This window comes from Cupressus sempervirens, chromosome 10, assembly GCF_028749045.1.
Source record: "Cupressus sempervirens isolate cs-2001-9-10 chromosome 10, ASM2874904v1, whole genome shotgun sequence".
Taxonomy (NCBI): domain Eukaryota; kingdom Viridiplantae; phylum Streptophyta; class Pinopsida; order Cupressales; family Cupressaceae; genus Cupressus; species Cupressus sempervirens.
The window spans coordinates 562874089-562887133 of NC_143127.1; the positions used below are offsets into that span (position 1 = coordinate 562874089).

A 13045-nucleotide genomic window follows, 5' to 3' on the forward strand; every position below is an offset into this window, starting at 1 on the left:
TTGTGAAGTCTTTTTTTTTTTTTTTTTTTTTTCTGTTAGTCGAGACTATGTTTGATTTTTGAGGCCTTCATCGTCATTTCTTTCATTTTTGAGTGTGTTTCTTGGTTTTTCTCAAGTCCTTGCTTTCGGTTTTCCCTGCGATTTGATCTATCTTAGGGCTTAATCCGAGTTGGCAATAAAAAAATATGACCAATTTAGTGCCCAAAAAGTGGACCTTTTGATGCAACTGCACGAATTAAAAATATCAAGTTATATTTTTAATTTGACTATAACTTAAATTCACTTTATGTTATGTTTTTAAGTTACTTTATCATTTAATTTTTCACTTAAAGTAACTATAGTTTACTTTGTGTTATATATTTAAGTTGAGTTGCTTTTTGATTTTTCACTTGAGTGACTATATTAACTATATAGATCAATTTAATTTTTGATATTCAAATCAAATGCTCTAGTAAATATTACTTATTAAATGATATTTACACATTATATTGTTTTTGAAATAAAAAGCGACAAAAAATAAGGGGGTCGATCCTTACAACCAAAAAGCTGGTAACCAACACATTACTAGCAAAGACCAACTGAGGATATTAACCAAATACTAAAGTTCCACTTAAGAAAAGTAATACTTATGCATGTTACCAACCAGCATAACACTATGAACAAAACCATCTAAACTATAGAAGAAGTCTATTATGTCTATCATACTACGAAAGTTCATCATAAAAACTGTTGACATAACCATGCCAACCCAAGTCTGAGCAACAGTTGGAAACCAACAAAACCAGAAACAATATATTAACATATAAAACTTGGATCCGAGGATCCCCATTAAACTAAAAAACTTAATTCAAAGTTTTCTCCTTTCCCTTCGCAGCCAGCAAAATTCGAGCCCAGTTATCAGCCAGGAATTTGAAGAGGAGCTTATGATCCTCCATATCCATTCTAGTATCTTCCTTCTCCTGTGCCAGTAGTTGGAGGGTGGTGGCAACAGCGTGTGTGACCTTTAGGGAAAATTTAGAGAAGGGGAGGAACCCTTCTTCTAAGATTTTAACCCTCTTTTCCAATTTGGCATACATCTCCAATTGCTCCTCGGTCTCCTTATTATCCGCTTCCTCTTTAGCATTCTGCACTTGGTTATCATCCTGTAAAACCCTTGGGTTAGTAAAAACTTTAAATTTTTCTTTGGCCGGGGAGGAAATAGTAATGGGGGAAGTGTCCACTTTGCTGCTATCCTCACAGAAGGTAATGGGCTGAAGGATGAAGCTGGCGGAAACATGGGTAGTCTCCGTGGTTGTAGCATTGCCAACTGACACCTGAGTATTATCAGCATACAATTAGGCATTATCAACAGAAATGTCCGCCGAGTTAACACTTTTTTCTACCTCCTCCTTTCCTTCTTTTCCTTTGGAATCCTCCTCCCCTTCTTCTTCATTATTTTCTGTGCTCTCTTCTTTAGCCTCCTCAACCTTGAATTTGTTGGAGTTTTGTTTGTGCCTTGCCTGGGATTGGGCAATTCTCCCAGACCTTCTCCTAGCCTTTCCCTCAGCCTCCTTCCTTCGAGTCCTCTTCTTCCACCTCCACAGGTTTTTCCATTTTAATTTTTTTACTACCCTTTTGTTCCCCAGCCGTATCAGGTTTTTTCTTTTTCTTATTTTCATGGCTAGGGGAGGGTCGTGGGGTATGAATTTTAGTTTCAATACTGGTGCTCGGGGGTGAATTCTGACGGTGGCACTGGTTGTCAACCACCACCACCCTAGGGGGGCAAAGGGCAAGGTGGAATTGGTATAGGCGAAAGATGAGGCCTTGGTGGATAATGGTAAAGTTTTGCCCTTTATTTTTCTTCTCCCTAACATCACTAACCATATCTTCAAGAGAATGTAGCAGAAAAAACAGGATAGAAATAAAATCCCTAATCCTAAAATGATTCAACAAAGGGAAATGATAGTAGTAGCAAACACCGAACTTGCCCTCCAGAGTCAGATATTTCATAAGAACCAAGCACACATCATCCCATGGAGCTGGAAGCTTGTCCCTTTTAAATCCTCCTCTATAGCACACAGGTTCCTCACCGTTCGCAAAAAAATTGTTCATACTGGCCTCATCCGCAGTTTTAGTGACATTATATCGTTAATATGATAATGTAAATATAATTAATGTCCCACTTAAGTAATATTTTATCAAAATTAAATTGACATGTGCTTAAATTGATCACTTAAATGTGCAATGACATCTTAAAAGTGGACCTTTTTGATGCAATTGCATGTAAACTCAACTTAAATGTGCAATGACATCAAAAAAATGAACTACATATGTTATATGCATATGCATAAAAAATGTGAGTTTTTGCCTTGGGTTGCATATGCAAGTAACTTAAACATGATTTTATACCAAAAATGTGAGTTTTGCACCAAAGACATGCAATTGCATTTGGAAAACCTGTTTTTGGGCAAAAAGCATGTTTTTAAAACATGCATATGCACCAAAAAGGTGTGTTTTTGCCTTGGGAGAGCCTATTGCATGTTTTTAAAACATGTAATAGCCTCTAAAAAGTGCTTTTGGGTCTATTCTGCATATTTAAAACATGTAATCACACAAAAAAGGTCCGTTTGGCATTCAACTTCATGCATTTGCTATTACATGGGAATAAATGCACGTACATGTAATTTCATTTTCCATTTCCATTTCCACTCATCTCACTTTCTGCATCCAATCGCACGACATGATTACATGAAAAGTTTTACATGTAATTGCATCTCTAAAACCTGTTTTTGATTTAAAGACACTTTTTTTAAAAGGTCAAAAAATGTCATGTGCATGTATTCCCATGTACTTGGACTTCACCTTTCCTAAAGACGTCGATAAAAGCTCACTTTGTTTCAAGGCACATTTCACTCGTTGCTTCCATATGCACTTACACTTCATGAACAAAATACACATCATTCCATTTCCATTGTCATAACGCATTTCATACGCACTTACATGTAAGCTCATTCTCCATCTGCATTCACATGTCCTCTAACTTTCCATTTTTCATTACATGTTGCATATACATGTAATCCACTTTCCATGCAATGACATCTTGAAAGCCCAAGTCAATTTTTAAAGTCAAGAGTCTTCATTCACAAGCATTCCCATGTGTTTCACTTTCATGTTTCAAAGCATATCCATCCTTCCAAGTCTAACTTTGGCCCTTTCCATCCAAATACATATGCTTTCCGGTTCATTTCCAGCCATCATATGTGTTCCATATGTATCTAATCCATACTTTAAATACCCATTCCTCATGGATTCACCATTGTAACTCAAATATCAAAGCTTTCATGAATTCAATCCCATTGAAACTTTATTGTTGCAGCAAGTCGAGATATGCTTGAATTTCTATAAAGAATGAAGACATCTAGTAAAGAAGGCGTGCTTCAAATCAAAGAAGTGAGAATTCTTCTAGTCTCCATTTTTCCAATGGTTGCCTGAGAATTGGAGTTTGTGATGGTATGCACCAAGCAGTTTGTTTCAAAAAAAAAAAAGTTAAAGGAGCTGATAGAAAGTTATTCCGAGTTGACATTTGGACACTGTCAAAAAGGTTTTCAAAGTGTCAGAGACTCCAGAATGTGCCAATCTACAAAGGAGAATTCACGGGAACTGGAGTGAGAAAAGTTTGATCACATCAAGTTCTCAAATGACAATGGACAATTCATCAACGAGAGTCAGAGGCTATGAAAAGACGCAACACCATGATTATCAAGGTGAATGCAGTGGTACAAAATACAAGAACTTCTGATCTTGTGATCATCTGGGATAGCATCGCCAAGTACAAGGCCCTTCAGAACAATCACTAGGATTGTTTCAATTCTCTTCCATCTTTCTTCTTGTTATTTTATGTTTGTAATTGAAGAGGATGCATTGCATGAAAATATGTAATTACATGTAATGCGAGTTGCATGTGCAGTTGCATGTAACCCAATAATTTCTCTTATAGTTAGACTTGATCAAAGTTGGTTGAGTTGCTCCCACTTTTTCCTCCATCTTTTTCTCAACTCCTTTGCCTATAAAAGGAGTGTCCTCTTATTGTATAAATCATCTTTTGTTGTATGCAAGAAAACTCTCCCACATTTGTGCAAGCGTGTTTACCGTATTGGGTAAAAAATTAATGCATACAGACAATGGAACAGAATAGCAGATAAGAATAGTAAAACCATATTCGCATACGCCAAGATATTACATTATGCTTCTGATGTTATGATGATTACAATGATCCCAAAGGGGGCTATAAATACTATCCGAGGAACCTTCCCGAAGGTATCCGTCGGCCACATACAACATGTCGGCTACAATAGTAAAACCTTCCCGATACATACATCCCGATACACACCCTGTTGGCCGATACCGACGACATACATCTCAATACGGACAGAGTACATCCTGATACACTACTCTTGATACACTAACGGGATGCATCCTGATACACTATTTACTGTCGACATCATCCCCCCCAAAAATGAAAAGTCGTCTCCTGACGACCACACAACAAAACTTCAACAACTAACTACAATAAGATGGATCTGCTTCTGTCAAATCACTTTCACATTCGTTTCGTGCCTGAACCAAACTGGTCTCCAACCCACATTGCATCTATAGCCACTGTCTCCTTAGTCAAACTAACTTTGATAGCCACCTGTGCCGCTTTCTCTGCTTCCAACTCTGGGTCCACTGAGCCAGGTGTCGTTGTACTGCCTTCAACTGGATGATCAACTCCTCCTGAGCTCTCCATGCATCCACCAAGACAGCTTCACGGTCAACACCTACTCTAAGTGCCTTAAAGCGTATCACCCTTCTTGAAAGGCTTGCTCTGTTGTTCTCTCCACCACTGGTACATAGACACTCCATGCCTGCAGTAGCTCCAGGTCTCATCAACTGGTCATACTTCCCACGACTGATATCCGCAACGACTGGAGGTCTAGGGGGCAACGCCCCCAGCGCTCCCTAAATCAACACTCCGAAACCCACACAAAATTGCATGGAACACACTATTTTTGCGATTTCTTTTGATCACACACTTTCTGGCAACCGCTGATGCTTCGCCTTCCCTTTAGCATCATCCGATAGTCCAAAGTAACAAGAATCGGAATCGGATCGGAATCGGCAAGGCCGAATCAAATCGTGAATCGGCCATGAATCGGAATCGAATCGGCCATGAATCGGAAAATTTAAAAAACCCTTAAAATTTAGTGAGTAACTTATTTCATAAACCCTTTATCGCTGATTCGATTCAACGATTCACAAAAAATCGTTTGGCTTGAATCGAATCGCTGAATCGCGTGAATCGCATGAATCGCCGTGATTCTTGGAACTATGCGATAGTCATTCTAGACATTCATGATTTGTCGACTTTTTTTTAATTTATTTTATTTTTATAGAAACCCTCCTATCACCCTTCTTTTGACTTGCGTACTGCCTTCCTAGAGGACTCTATAATGTCGTACAATTCACTTCCTCACTGAACACCGTACTTCCATGACCTTTGTATGCAAGTCCTTCCAATACCTTACGCCGTATGGGGACATGGCTTCTAGAGGACATGTTCATGCCGTACGGTATGCTAGTGAGTGAATGTCACACTTTGTCATTTAGAAAAGGCTGTATGGGCTCAGTGCCTGAACACTTAAAAACTGCATTTCAACTTGAAAAGCCGTATGGTGTTTTCATTTCCCTGCTCCTAATGCCGTACGGTGACACACTTAGAATGCCTTATGGTAGCCCATCTCCATGCCGTACGATGTCCTTGCTCCAGGCCATACAGTGACACACTTAGAATGCCGTACAGTAGCCCATCTCCATGTCGTACGGTGTCCTTGCTTCAATCGGTACAGTGACACTCCGTACTCCCTCTTGCGTCCGTACGGTGATCACTTTGAAACTGTACAGTGCAGACTAATGCATGACCCCCTTGGGTGTTGTACGATACTTTTTCATCTCTTTTTTTTTTCGTAATGTTCAACTTTGTCTTTTAGCTATCTTACATATGTGCAATATTTACATATATACAATATTGACAATCGTTCTTTTCTCAGTTGTTCATCCACGAAGGTGTGTTATTCCTTCCATGGTAGACTTTTACTGCATCGGCTACTTCCTTCCTATCGAGCATCCATAATTTTATTGCTCTGTTATCGCCTACTTCCCGAATCTGATCTGGCCCGACCCACTTAACCTTAAACTTGCCTGGTTTGATCTTATTCCAGCCGTCATACTTCAACACCCTTTGTCCGGGTTGAAACCTGTTCAATTTCAAGTGCTTATTGCGCCATGCCTTGCGCCTGTTCTATGTCACCTCTGTCGCTCACTGTGCCAATAATCGCTTCTCCTCGAGCTTGTTCAATTTATATAGCCGCTCGCTTAAGTTTTCCATGTCGCCCAGTTTGTTCCCGAAGCTCGATAACATGGACTCCGTCAGCTGCCCCTTCTGGCCATCAATAACACCTCCACTTCGTACTGCTGCAACTTTTATTAAAGCCTTCCTCTTTGAACCCTTCCTCTCTGTTTTATGTGTAGACCGTATGATGTGTCTTCCTTGCTGCCGGCACCTTTCTGCTATATCTGTGGTTTGACGTAACACTTTCTTTTTGCGCGGTCGTACGATGGAATCTTTCCTTCGTTTGGGTTCGTACTGTATGTTCTTCCCTTTAGCTTCAGCCGTAATCACCTTTCCTTCGGACATTCATTTCCTTCTCCTTATCTTCGTCGATCCTTAACATATTACAGCTCGGAAAGAGCTCGTAATCCTCCATCTGCTAGTGAAAAAGGCCATTCAAGGAGTCCAGATCGTCCTCACTCGACCCTCCTTCCAATCTCAATACTCCCTCTTCATCAGGTTCCATTCTCTTCTTCCCCTCGTCATCCTCTCCACCTTCGCCTTCAAAATCCGACGACACTGCCTCCTCACCTACCATTTGTGTGTAGATCAATGACGTATTTCCACCCTTTTCTTTCAAGTGATAAAGTATTTTTCTTCCAATTGTGTTTCGCCTTGGCTTGTATCAGCCACCCCTGGCCCAAAATGGCATCATATCCTTTTCGCTTCAGTGGGATCACAACAAAATCCAACAAGAACGGCTGTGTTCCAATTGTCATTGGTTGGGCTGTCAGGATTTGCAATGGCTTGATTCTATGTTGGTTAGCTGTTAGCAGCTGGAAGGTAGGTGGCCATAATGTCGGCTGTCCCAACTTTTTCCAGGTATCCTCTGATAGCACATTGACATCGGACCCTCTGTCCACGATTGTGTCCGTCAGCACAGTCCCGAGAATGCCCATTTCGACAACCGCCAGATAGCATCCGGATGAAAGAGCTAACAGCATCGAGTCTTCCGCACTTGCACCCCCTTATTTCTTCTTTTCTTGATCTGTTGGTTGCTTAGCAATCGAAACTATATTTGTGAGTGTCGTACGAAGTTGAGGCATAGTGAGTAATACATCATTTATCCTAACTAGTACCTCAGCTTGCAATATTTGCCGTACAATGTTCTGTTCTGCGCAGTTCCGTACGGAGGTACCAGACGTGTCCTTCATGTGTGCCATTTCTGCCTGTGTTGCTTTGTGGATCTTTGCCCGTGCTTCCTCCAGTCTCTTCTTTTCCTCTGTTGGATCAGGGTATAGCTTTACCTGCTTTCGAGTGATTGCCAAAACTTCTTCCTCGTCCGTACCAACGGTAATCAAGTTTACTCTAGACTTCGAGCACTTAGCATTGTCATGGTCGCCAAGTCCACACCATCGGCATAGCAACTTCGGTGTGTTCGTCGTTGTGCACTCTCGGGCGAAGTGACCCCATAGATTGCATGTGCAGAATTGGACTATCGTGCGGCCATTCGCATCATATTGAATTCGACTCCTCCTGCCATTATTGTTGTTGCCGCTATTGTTGTTGTTTTGACCGCGCCAATTATTTTTGTATCCTCCTGACGTGGTACCCTCCGCACTGGTGTTCCTGCTCCCTCCTGATGCGGACGCCTCCTGTGTCAGGAACACTTGCTGCGGTGTTCTTGTTTTCAGGTTGAAAGGGCATTCCTTTACCGAGTGTCTCATAATCTGACAAATCTCACAAAATTGATCTTTCGAGCAGGATCCCTTCGTATGGCCTTCTTTCTTGCACTTTGTGCACCATAGCTCATTGCCCTTAGTCTCCTTGTTCATATTCTTGAACTCCTTCATCATCCGAATCATGTCCTTCTGGAGGGCATGAACCTTCTTGCTGCTGCCCTCATCATCGCTGCTATCTTCTCCTGAAGACGCGCCGTCATCTGAATCAGATGAACTATTCTTCTTCTTCTTCGTGGTCTTCTGCTCACTTTCTAGGTTCATTGCCTAGTTGTATGCTTCAGTGTATGTCGATGGTGGCACGATCTTCATCTTCTTTCGTAGCTTCGGGTGAAGGCCTTCAATGAACCATCTTTTCTGTAACCCATCAGCCGACTTATTCTTCATCTTATTGATCAAGTCCTTTAACTTCAAGGCGAAGACTCAGACTGTTTCATTCTTCCCCTGCTTAGTATTGAATATCTCCGCTACAATTTCATTATCGTCGCGCAAGAGTTGAAATTCTGCGATAAACTCCTTTTTAATGTTATCCCAACTGTTTAACTTTTGTGGATTGGTATCAGTAAATCAATTAATTGCCACCCCCCATAGGGTTGCCGAAAATTGCCTCATCCATTCGTTTGTATCCGTTATGCCATTGGCCCTCCAAATCATTTCACAGGTTTTACAATGTCGGATGGGATCAGCTGCTCCATCACCATTAAATTTAGGCAACTTCTCCTTTGGTCCTGCCATTCTGACACCAACGCTTGGTATCCTGACGCTAACGCTGCTTGGTGAAGAAAGGTCTCCGTTCAGCGAATCTATTCCTTCTGGAAGTGGATCCCGGACGAAGAGTTCACTCTACGCTCTTGCTCCTTCGACACTCTGAGTCGTGCGAGTCGATTCTCTTCCGTCTGGATTGTCTTCCCTCGGTGAACGCCAATTCAAAAACTCCTCCTCTGCCTCTTTCACCAACTCTACCCGTTGTTGAGTCTCCTCCAACAATGCTTTTGCGCTTCGGCATTTGTCGGTAGCAATCTTCTAGAACCTCTTGCGTTCGGCTTGCTGCGCCAAAATTAGATCTCCGTGTGCTGTGCATATTTTGTCCTTGTCCTTCAGCTTGTTCTTATTCTTGTTCAACTGATCCAGCATTACTCTTCTGCCTTTCCAGGTCCATCGAGCAACGACTCCAAATGTTTACTGTACTGGGTAAGAAATTAATGCATACAATGGAACAGAATAGCAGATAAGAATAGCATAACTATATTTGCATACGTCAAGATATTACATTATGCTTCGGATATTATGATGATTACAACGATCCCGAAGGGGGATATAAATACTATCCGAGGAACCTTCCCGAAGGTATCCGTCAGCTACATACAACATGTCGACTACAATAGTAGAACCTTCCCGATACACATATCCCGATACACACCCTGTCGGTCGATACCGATGACATATATCTTGATACAGACGAAGTACATCCTGATACACTGACGAGATGCATCTTGATACACTGACGGGGTGCATCATGATACACTGACGGGATGCATCCTGATACACTATGTACTGTTGACAAAGCATAACTTTGATTGTGTAGTACGAATTTCGGAGAAAAGTGAATAAAGAAGCAATTGGATTCGAAGTTGACTGGAAGCAATTGTGATAGAACAAATTAGAAGCTTTGACTGTAATTTGTGCCCATTGTCTTTGATTCATATTATTATTGTGTGTTCAATAATAGAGCATAGTGATTTAAGAAGCAATCAGAGCCGAAGCTTTGACGGGTAGCGGTTGTGGCAATACATAGACTAGGAGCTTTAACTATAGCTTGTATTACCATCTCAGATTCATGAAAAATAGTTAGAATTACTTACTTATGAAAGTCTATGTGCCCCAATGGTAGAGGTTATTCTTATAGAATAGGTTAAAATACGACTTAGAGCCAAACTGGAATGCTTTCGGCTAGCCTTTGAGTTAGTGTTAGTTTATCGGTATCACTGTTTACAACTTTAGATAGAAGTGTAGTTTGAGGTTTCATCTTGCCCATTACTTGCTCTACGGGTACGTGGATTCTTTTCTAAAAGATAAGAGGAAAGAATATTGGTAACGCCCCTTACAAAATCTCTCAACTTCTTGCTTACCTTGAGTTGATCCAAGGAACGGTGAGAAGGGGGAGCCTTCCCTTTAAGGTAGGAGAGACTCTGTCTCACACGCTGTGGCTAGTCATTCTATTTTGAGACTGGATTTTACCCAAAGCTGTCAGTTGCAAAATATCCACCCAACAGGCAGCTTAGCTATTTTGTATTGAGTATAAGGCTTTCCATCCCCCTTTATCATTTTTGCTCTAGATGTCTCCCAGCTGAATTTATTGTGGGAATTGAGGCCAAGATACTTATAATCATTGATCACTTAGAAGTTGCTACCTTCAAAAACAAATTTCCTATGAGCCTTCTTTTTCTTAAGGTAAAGATTGTGACCTTCATTTTGCTAAGATTCACTTGCATCTTGACCTCTTAGTGAAAACAACACTAAAGCTTTCAAGTATTCACTCAAATCATGTATTGTTTTTGCCACTAAATTCAGATCATCTACATATAGAAAATCCAAATAAAAAGTATTTTTAGTATAGAAAAGCACACTATCATTTTAGCATTATTGTGCAAATTGGGACTTTTTTGGAGATTCAATGAAAGATTTGTAGAACTTTGGATTTTCAAATTAGTGTTTTTTGCTTAGTTACCAAGAGATGAGGGCACTTGGGGATGGAGACTAGTACCGGTACTGATATGTCTAATTTGTAGAAAATATTTAAATGCTGGTTTCAAAAAATATTTTTAGCTCTCAATTTTTGTTCTGGCATATAAAATTTATAAGTTTAATTGCATTAAATTGAATATAGATTATGCAACTTAAATTATTTTTTCTTTTTCTTGAATATGGGGTTTACAGTTTTGAAGTTGTTGCCCCATTTTTCTTCCCCAAGTAAAACTGTTTGAGTAGTCATTTTTCTTTAAATTTCTTAGTATTTCAGTTGGTCTCTTTGGCCTATCGGAACCTAGGTATAGTTTTGGAATGACCATTGGAGCCCGATATTGAAATTGGAACTATCTCTTCTTTGTGGTTACCCTGCTGCATCAAAATTTCAAAGTTCCTTTCAAACATGTTGTCAAATTTGTGTCTTTTATATTTCAAGATCAAGTAGCAAGGCTTGTAGTTGGTGCTAGAAGTGTAGTTGGGATCTGATAATGGAAGTGGAACTAGTAAATGGCTTAAGAAAAGTCCCTTAGATGAAGGTGCAGAGTAAAGAAAGAGGAAGTGAAACCTGGTTCCAGAATAGCCATTGGAATCTGACAAGCGAAATAGAACTCTCAAATTCAAAGGAAAGAAACAAGCTCTAGAGGTTGTAATGCCTACAAAAGAAAAGTGACTTGTTGTAACAAACATATTTTCATAACAAATTAATGAAGAACTAATAACTGATTTCACATAGAAATGAAAGAGTTTTCTTCAACTATCTTTCGAAAGAAAACGTCTTAAATCCTTTTCATGATACTTTAACTGATTTAACTAATAATGGTTTACTATGATAACCATTCAACTGAAATAACTGAAATGACGATTAACTAAAGTAATTGAATTAACGATTAACTAGAGTAACTGAAATAACAATTCCCTATCTTGCATATAGTAAAGTAGATACATGATTAGTTACAAGAGTAATATAAATGCATTTCAGGAAAGAAAAGAAGAAACATACAAAAAGTAACTAGCGAGTCTTTAACTAGTTGTGCAAGCCTCGACTTTCGGTAAGAGGAGAAGCATTGACTTAGGCTTAACCTCCCAACCTCGGACCATATCCATCCCTACACAATCTTTTGAAAAGAAAGACCCTCCCTACCTTAGGATTGGGCTTGGGGTACTACTAGTCCAGCCACTTGAGCATTTCTGGTGTTCAGAATGTTCGCATAGTTATGGACGGACATGTTTGAATAACTGACACTACTGACATCAAGTGATCTTATGAAGGCAAACATGCCCTTTAATGACCTTGGCCAAGGTTTTTGAATGGGTTCTATTACCCGATTACCACCGCTCGACTTGACAACAAGAAACAATAAATATGAACATGCATGAGCTATTAAATGATTACCTTGTTTTAAAATAATATTTGTTATGCCACATCTGATTTTGCTTCCATGTTATTTGTAGATTTCTTTCTCATGTCTTCACCTCTTCCATGGCCATTCAAGCAGGTAAGTCCCAGGTGTTTGAATATCAAAGTTTAGCCAACTCATTCTGCTGATTCCTCAACTGATGTACTAATATTTTATGTTTCAATACATCACAACTTATATGACTTGGGAAAAACTTAAGGCTTGCAAAAGAGTATCATTTGATCCTGTCATACAATAGTAAGATAAAGATGCAAAAACATGTCATGACCAATGGTTCTTGACTCGACTTGGGAAGTTTTGACTCACTAAGGAATTATACAGTGACATTAAACATAGATGATGTACAATATTCTATGGAATGAATCCTTGCTGCTGTAAATACATGCACAGTAGCAATTGATAAAAAATGAATACTATATTTCATTCGGATATGGTATGCTGACTACATAACTTGATTAACTTGTGAAATAGATGAGCTCTTGCTGGATGCTATCAAACAGTCCCTTCTTGTAAGATATTCTGAATACAAACTCAGAGTGATTATCAATCACGTCTTCCAATAGAGATAAGAGAGAAAATAATGTGGCAAGAAATTTAGAGATCAAATCGTGAGGGTGGACGATTCAATTCATGATGTCCTGTAGTTTCTCATGGCTTCATAAATAAAGGCATTCGAAGAAGCAAGCGTAACTCATGAACGGTTTTAAAGATTTGTCTTCTTAATTCTTTGATATCGAATGCCAAATTTATATTTCGGTTTCTACAAAAGAATTGAATAAATATGGAAAGATCTT

At 39.6% G+C, this 13045-nt stretch overlaps 1 protein-coding gene across 5 annotated transcripts in view; it reads right to left on the reverse strand.

Annotated features, from left to right (window-relative positions):
* ITPK4 (inositol 1,3,4-trisphosphate 5/6-kinase 4) overlaps positions 1 to 13045 on the reverse strand; it is a 230026-nt gene that overhangs the window by 7014 nt on the left and 209967 nt on the right. The gene's annotated exons all lie outside the window — the stretch shown is intronic.